Below are 9,013 nucleotides of genomic sequence, written 5' to 3'. Positions count from 1 at the left end.
AATGAGGAAAGAAATGTGGAACCAGAAAAGGAAGACTCTTATGGCGGCATAAATACTGAGATTAAAAGATTAAATCAAGTGATGTTGCAAATGAATACAGTAGAATTAAGATAATGGCATAACAACAATGTTATGAGTTGTGTCAAGTACAATATCAGTGAACTCATATCACCACGAGTGACACCCTGTTAGGAAAAAAAACAAAAAAAAAGGAAAAAGAAAAGTGTTGAGGAATTATGGTAATAATACATTATGCTTAATTTGTTGGTTTGGGAAAATTGTTGTTGGGAATTAGATATTCCCGTTTGTGATTGTAATCATATACAATTTATTTTCTTAGAGTAGTGCTAAAATACCTGCATGAGTTAATTTTTGAACTATATTAACCTGAAAGCAATTGTGGATGCTATTCTTAGTTTAGTAGTGAAATACATACCTGATTGAATATTATTTGTGTGACGCATATAAATGAATATAACTTTTTGAATGTGTTAAGGAAAAACAACAAATTGTTGAATGTGAAACTGTCGGAAGATATGCATGATTATGCTGATTTCATGGTGAGATGTACCCTATCTGATTCAGTGTGTGCGGAAAGCAGATTCAGATGTGACTGAGCATAAGGATAAGACGAGATCACATTTTGAAGGGAGTGCTAACGGAATTGGGAAGAAGTTCGAGAAAGAAAATTTGTGACTAAAAAATGAAGTTAATCATGGCATACACCCTCTTTCTCAAAGAATGATGAAGACATTCTCCCGTGTAACTTGGAGATGAATGCTTACCTTCACCAAGGAAATTTATGTGACCATTTGCCTGGATCACACTGCAACATATGAAAGAAAGGCGATCACTTACTCTTGTTCGAAGGCTTCGAACATTCATCACATCAGAAGTTGCAGGACAACGACATTTTACCCGCAACCTCTGTGAAATGCGGGGACATATGTTATTACTTCACCAACTTCCGGGGAGCCAGCATGGAGCTGCAAACCAATGGCTGTGCCTTTTCACAACAGCTGTGCGCGATTCTGCGGGCCACTCCTGGTATGGACCATGGATGACCTGAACACCATGGTCCCAACATCATTGTGGATGCATCCGGCATCCCTGTTCCACATCTTGCTGGCCAATCAACGTCACACCAATACTTGCTGCCCACTCACAATGAGGGAGGAGGCAAGTCGACTACAACTGGGTGAAGGCCTTGTTCAGGAATTACAATGGTTTACAGCAAAAAGTGGCAAGAATGCTACAAGGAGAGCAGGGTCAGTCTATGACTCCGCAATGTTACCACAACAGCGAAATCCTACACGAAGTAGTGCAGGAGCTATGAAGACATTAGGAGAAAATGTTTCATACCTGGATTCAAACACAAGTGATCAGCCCTTCCTTTCAAACAAAGTCAACATTTGTGTGGAGGCAAACGTTTTTGCCAGATGGTGCAGATGCTTTACAAAACTTGAAAATGAAGTGAAATTGTTGTATCTTGGTGATGGTGAAGTGTTGTTTTGAAAATATATTTGTGATGCAAATGCAATAGATTGAACAATATGGAAGAAGTCAATGACCAACGAAATGTTTTGTGATTCTTGCAGGATGACGGTGTATGCCTAAGGGAATTTGATTACCAAAGTTATGATTATTTACTTATACTTGTAATGATGTTTACTTGCAGTGATTGATTATTTACTTATACTTGTAATGATGTTTACTTGCAGTGATTGATTATTTACTTATACTTGTAATGATGTTTACTTGTAGTGATTGACTGTTTACTTATATTGATGTTTAGATTAATGGTTAATATAAACAAAAACAAAAAGATGAGGGAATTGTGGAAGTGTAACTCAGTGTAACGTACTGATTGGCACTGGTAACTCATTGATTAAATCTGGTAACGAAGCAGAATGTGCACGAACATGGTAATCTCTTGAAACACCTGGTCACAGCCCCAGGCTGGAGCACCCCCCTATTGTTTGGTAAATGGAACTCACAGCAGGAGGGGGGCTAGCTGGTGCCAGGGAGGCGACCAGTAACGTCAGCGGAGAAGGGATTACGATTTCAGCGGACAGAGGATTAACTGAAGTGTGCCGATATAAACAGAAGGGACTTTGAGCCAAGGGAGCACTTGCCACGATAACTCCTGCTCGACGGAGCGAACGAGCGCCCATCATCAGAACCTCTGCCCGACGGGAATGGCGGAGGAACATCGGCCGAACGAGAAGGACCATGCGGATAGAGTGACCTGGTCCATTGAGTTAAACGGTAGTTATTTGGTATTGGAATGAAAGTGAACAACCAGTTAAAATGTAATAAAGTCATGACCTTTTGTAAAACCTGTGTCCGATCATTGGAGTCTTGAGTCTCCCGCACCATTTCCCCTACACGGGGAAGACCGAGAAAGACTTGGCTAAAGATGGTGGAAGAAGAAATGCGGGCAAGGGGGTTAACAAGGAGAGATGCAGAAAATAGGGCAAAATGGAGAAGATTGTCATGGGGACCGCAAGGCTAACCCCCGCTCTAGCAGGGAAAATGGCCTTTAAAATGCATGTTGTTGTTGTTGTTGATCACAACCCCTTAACCTTCATTCAAAAAATGAAAAATATAAATCAGAGGTTGATGAGATGGAGTTTGGCTTTGCAGGAGTTCAACTTGGAAATTGAGCATGTAAAGGGCAGGGACAATGTCGTTGCTGATGCTTTATCCAGAGTGAACTAACTTTGGAAATTCCTGTAGGTTGTTTGGAAGTTTTGTTGCTTTATTTTTGGGAAATATTAATTGTTGTTGCTCACGTGAATTGATCATTTGGGGGTGAGTTTTACTTTTGTTTGTTAAAAGAGTTTTTGCATGCAAAGAAAGTTTTCACTATGTTCCAACTTTCTTTCTTGAGGTGGGTAAGTGTTACGGATTCGTCACTTCCATTGTTGTGGTTGTCATCCACTGTAAACATTTTTGGTTGCATGTACTATTATTGTTAGGGCAAAATGGAGAAGACTGTCATGGGGAACTCAAGGCTAACCCCCACTCTAGCAGGGAAAATGGCCTTTAAAATGCATGTTGTTGTGTTGTTGTTGTACTATTATTGTTATCATTTAGGTGAAATAGAGATAACTGTTTTCAAAAGGTAAAAAAAAAAGTTAATGTATTAAAAAGAAACGGGAAACCGGATCGGGAACCGGAGGAAGAAGAAGAGGAAGAAGAGGAAGAAGGAGAGGAGAAAGAGGCGGAGCAAGTGAGGTCGGAGAAGGAGCCGAGCTGTTTGGAGGTTTTGAGCAAACGCTGGCGAACGGAGGTCACTAGCGAACTTTGGGGTTTCCTGGGAAAGGGATTCCTGCGACAGAGTTGTTATCGCTGTGACAGATAAACCTGCGTGACAGGTTTTGTGGTTGATTCCGAAGAGTATCATTTGAGTGCCATTACATCTCGAGAACGGACTGTTGGCCATTTTACCTCGCGCCTGATTTTTGCATCGCTCCAGGTTTTCACCCTCGCTTCAACCATTTCAATGCATACAGCCGTTAACCTGGTGTGTGTGTGTGTGTGTGTGTGTGTGCGTGTGTGTGTGTGTGTGTGTGTGTGTGTGTGTGTGTGTGTGTGTGTGTGTGTGTGTGTGTGTGTGTGCATAACGTGGATTTTGAGTGGGAAATTGCAGTTCGCCGATTGGGAGCCATTGAACGTCCATACCCGAAGGTGTAATTTCCCAGCAACCTCTTGAGGACACTTTTGCCTATCTTTGGCAGTGTGACTGTCAACCGAGCGGGATTCTGGTCTCGATACAACATTGTTCTGACGATCACTGGAGCGTGGATCGACTTTGGTTTGAAGCTGGGACAGAGACATTGGGAATGTTATTTTCGCTAACTTGGAGCACAGTGAGTTATATTGTATGAAACTGATGGTACCATCATAGGAATGATATATTGGTTGTACAATTGATTACTATTGTTATTGTACTGTTATTCTTTTGTGACCTTAATAGAATACTTGTTTGTTTGTAACAATTGGTGTGGTTTCACCATTGATCTTTGACACACAGAATAACACATCTTTCTGCCGTGACTCCTCTCGAGGCTCGGAGGTACACCGTGACCGGGGTTTGGGGAGGAGCACGTAACACATATTATAATATCATGCATGTTCTGATCCTTTCAATGACCTGATCTAACATATTATAATATCGTGCATGTTCTGGTGCTTTCAATGACCTGATCTCACATATTATAATATCATGCATTTTCCCATCCTTTCAATGACCTGATGTAACATGTTATAATATCATGTATGCTCTGATCCTTTCAATTACCTGATCGAAAATGTCATAATGTCATGCATGTTCCGATCCTTTCAATTACCTGATGTAACATGTTATAATGTAATGCATGTTCTGATCCTTTCAATGACATGATCTAACATGTTTATAATGCCATGCATGTTCCGATCCTTTCAATGACCTGAACTTACATGTTTATAATGCCATGCATGTTCTGCTCCTTTCATTGACCTGATTTAACATGTTTATAATGCCATGCATGTTCTGATCCTTTCAATGACCTGATCTAACATTTTATAATGCCATGCATGTTCTGATCCTTTCAATGTCCTGAACTTACATGTTTATAATGTCATGCATGTTCTGATCCTTTCAATGACCTGATCTTACATGTTTATAATGCCATGCATGTGCTGATCCTTTCAATGACCTGATCTAGCATTTTATAATGCCATGCGTGTTCTGATCCTCCCAATGACCTGATCTAACATGTTTATAATGTCATGCATGTTCGGATCCTTTCAATGACCTGAACTAACATTTTATAATGCCATGCATGTTCTGATCCTTTCAATGACATGATCTAACGTTTTATAATGCCATGCGTGTTCTGATCCTCCCAATGACCTGATCTTACATGTTTACAATGCCATGCATGTTCTGATCCTTCCAATGACCCCATCTAACATATTGTAAATGTAATAATAATTGGCAATAATAAAAAGTATAATTACATGACTCCCCTTGCCACTCCCATAGTGCACTGTACTGGCATGAACAAAAGGTGGGAATGGAGGGGAAGCCGTAGCCAGAGGTATTCTTGGGGGTGTGGTGAGTGCAGTGCAGTGCAGGGAGCATGAGGAAGAGAGTTTTTGACAAAGATAACAACCCCACCTCCAGGACGAGGCTCAGGTCTTTCATACCGGAGGAGGGAGCAACCAGGGAGAGATAGAACGGGGACTTTTGGATTGGGTCTCGTTCAAGTGTCCGTTCGTTCGTGTGAAGTATGAACAAAATCGGTCCACACATCTCCGAGATGTGGTTGGGGTCACACGCACGGACGAGATCCACCCATGAGCTCCCGGTTTGGATTAAGTGTCCAACGGGAATAATAATATCTGCGTTTAGAATTTGCACCACCATCTCTTATTTCCCCCCATCCAAAACCTTGAACTATTCAGCACAGACCCTCGTTAATTCAGCACAGATCCACTTTTTTTTGAAATACCGACAACTTTCTTTCCCGGAAGTTCTAGCAGTGTCCATGTGTTTTATACCCTCTCCCACTCCCGCCCCCCCCCCAACGCTCCCCCGCCCCCGCGCCGGCTTCTCAAGCCCTCTCCCTCCCACAGATCTCCCGATGTCCCTGTTCTCTGCTGTTGTACTAGTGTGCTTCCCTCCATCCCGCTCCCTTTATTGCATGTTTTGTGTGTCCGTTTTTTTTGTGATTGATGTTTGCTCTTACATGAGCCTCGATCTTTTATACAAAAAATAAAAAGACTCGTCTCCTCGTCCGGTGGAAAAGAAAGGAAGTTGAAGGAAACAAGATGACAGTGAAAAGTCTGATATAACATCAACCGATGTAAAACGGGTGTTATGGAAACAAGGAAGTGAAAGGTGTTAACGAATAATGAAAGAATCTTTTATTTGTTGATATAATAAGTTAACCCCTCAGAATACCTCGCTTCCCTCCACAAACCACCAGGTGGTGAATGGAACGGTCATCAATGGCAGGAAGCAGCCGCATAAGCAGCACCTCAAGCCGGCTTCGCGCTCAGGAAGCGAGGTTTCTGCTCCTCATCAGGGTTAACGTGTCCGTTCACTTTCAGTTACGTTTCTGGACTCACAAACGTTTAGGGCCCGCCCGGAAGGCCTGCCTTTTTTACAAGAAAAAAGGTAAAAATTCAAACATTTGAACAGCCTTGGACGTGCACCTTGACCCCATGGTCAAGGCACATCGTCAACAAGGCTGTCCCCATTACAATACACATGCGCCTCAACCCCGAGGGGGAAACGCATGGTCATTCAAAACGCATGCATCATGCCCCCAGAGGGCCACAATGCATGGTCATACAGGTGGGACCACTCCTCTTAATAGGAGTGCCCGTTTTAGGGCCCCGGACAGGGCCTGCCTTTTTTACAAAGAAAAAAGGTAAAAAGTCAAACATTTGAACAGCCTTGGACGTGCACCTTGACCCCATGGTCAAGGCACATCGTCAACAAGGCTGTCCCCATAACAATACACATGCGCCTCAACCCCGAGGGGGAAGCGCATGGTCATTCAAACGCATGCATCATGCCCCCGAAGGGCCACAATGCATGGTCATACAGGTGGGACCACTCCTCTTAATAGGAGTGCACATTTAGGGCCCGCGCGAAGGCCTGCCTTTTTTGCAGTGAAAAAAGGTAAAAACTCAAACATTTGAACAGCCTTGGACGTGCACCTTGACCCCATGGTCAAGGCACATCGTCAACAAGGCTGTCCCCAAAACAATACACATGCGCCTCAACCCCGAGGGGGAAGCACATGGTCATTCAAACGCATGCATCATGCCCCCGAAGGGCCACAATGCATGGTCATACAGGTGGGACCACTCCTCTTAATAGGAGTGCCGCGTTTTGGGCCCGCCGCGAAGGCCTGCCTTTTTTACAGTGAAAAAAGGTAAAAAGTCAAACATTTGAACAGCCTTGGACGTGCACCTTGACCCCATGGTCAAGGCACATCGTCAACAAGGCTGTCCCCATAACAATACACATGCGCCTCAACCCCGAGGGGGAAGCGCATGGTCATTCAAACGCATGCATCATGCCCCCGAAGGGCCACAATGCATGGTCATACAGGTGGGACCACTCCTCTTAATAGGAGTGCGCATTTAGGGCCCGCGCGAAGGCCTGCCTTTTTTGCAGTGAAAAAAGGTAAAAACTCAAACATTTGAACAGCCTTGGACGTGCACCTTGACCCCATGGTCAAGGCACATCGTCAACAAGGCTGTCCCCAAAACAATACACATGCGCCTCAACCCCGAGGGGGAAGCACATGGTCATTCAAACGCATGCATCATGCCCCCGAAGGGCCACAATGCATGGTCATACAGGTGGGACCACTCCTCTTAATAGGAGTGCGCATTTAGGGCCCGCGCGAAGGCCTGCCTTTTTTGCAGTGAAAAAAGGTAAAAACTCAAACATTTGAACAGCCTTGGACGTGCACCTTGACCCCATGGTCAAGGCACATCGTCAACAAGGCTGTCCCCAAAACAATACACATGCGCCTCAACCCCGAGGGGGAAGCACATGGTCATTCAAACGCATGCATCATGCCCCCGAAGGGCCACAATGCATGGTCATACAGGTGGGACCACTCCTCTTAATAGGAGTGACACATTTAGGGCCCGCGCGAAGGCCTGCCTTTTTTGCAGTGAAAAAAGGTAAAAACTCAAACATTTGAACAGCCTTGGACGTGCACCTTGACCCCATGGTCAAGGCACATCGTCAACAAGGCTGTCCCCAAAACAATACACATGCGCCTCAACCCCGAGGGGGAAGCGCATGGTCATTCAAACGCATGCATCATGCCCCCCAAGGGGCCACAATGCATGGTCATACAGGTGGGACCACTCCTCTTAATAGGAGTGCATTTAGGGCCCGCGCGAAGGCCTGCCTTTTTTGCAGTGAAAAAAGGTAAAAACTCAAACATTTGAACAGCCTTGGACGTGCACCTTGACCCCATGGTCAAGGCACATCGTCAACAAGGCTGTCCCCAAAACAATACACATGCGCCTCAACCCCGAGGGGGAAGCACATGGTCATTCAAACGCATGCATCATGCCCCCGAAGGGCCACAATGCATGGTCATACAGGTGGGACCACTCCTCTTAATAGGAGTGCCCGTTTTAGGGCCCCGGACAGGGCCTGCCTTTTTTACAAAGAAAAAAGGTAAAAAGTCAAACATTTGAACAGCCTTGGACGTGCACCTTGACCCCATGGTCAAGGCACATCGTCAACAAGGCTGTCCCCATAACAATACACATGCGCCTCAACCCCGAGGGGGAAGCGCATGGTCATTCAAACGCATGCATCATGCCCCCGAAGGGCCACAATGCATGGTCATACAGGTGGGACCACTCCTCTTAATAGGAGTGCCGTTTTAGGGCCCCGGACAGGGCCTGCCTTTTTTACAAAGAAAAAAGGTAAAAAGTCAAACATTTGAACAGCCTTGGACGTGCACCTTGACCCCATGGTCAAGGCACATCGTCAACAAGGCTGTCCCCATAACAATACACATGCGCCTCAACCCCGAGGGGGAAGCGCATGGTCATTCAAACGCATGCATCATGCCCCCCGAAGGGCCACAATGCATGGTCATACAATTGGGACCACTCCTCTTAATAGGAGTGACTGTATTGGGGGCCACAGGGAAGCCCTGCCTTTTTTACAAGAAAAAAGGTAAAAAGTCAAACATTTGAACAGCCTTGGACGTGCACCTTGACCCCATGGTCAAGGCACATCGTCAACAAGGCTGTCCCCATAACAATACACATGCGCCTCAACCCCGAGGGGGAAACGCATGGTCATTCAAACGCATGCATCATGCCCCCCAAAGGGCCACAATGCATGGTCATACAGTTGGGACCACTCCTCTTAATAGGAGTGCCCCCGTTTTAGGGCCCCGGACAGGGCCTGCCTTTTTTACAAAGAAAAAAGGTAAAAAGTCAAACATTTGAACAGCCTTGGACGTGCACC

At 45.0% G+C, this 9,013-nt stretch overlaps 1 pseudogene; it reads right to left on the bottom strand.

The window, feature by feature from the left end:
- Positions 1–5,939: 5,939 nt before the first annotated feature.
- On the bottom strand, positions 5,940–6,134 carry LOC144892467 (small nucleolar RNA U3; annotated as a pseudogene).
- Positions 6,135–9,013: the final 2,879 nt, after the last annotated feature.

Source organism: Myxine glutinosa, chromosome 5 (assembly GCF_964187855.1).
Source record: "Myxine glutinosa chromosome 5, kmMyxGlut1.1, whole genome shotgun sequence".
NCBI classification, from domain to species: Eukaryota; Metazoa; Chordata; class Myxini; order Myxiniformes; family Myxinidae; genus Myxine; species Myxine glutinosa.
The sequence above is the reverse complement of the archived record's forward strand: the minus strand, read 5'-3'. Positions and strand labels throughout refer to the sequence as shown.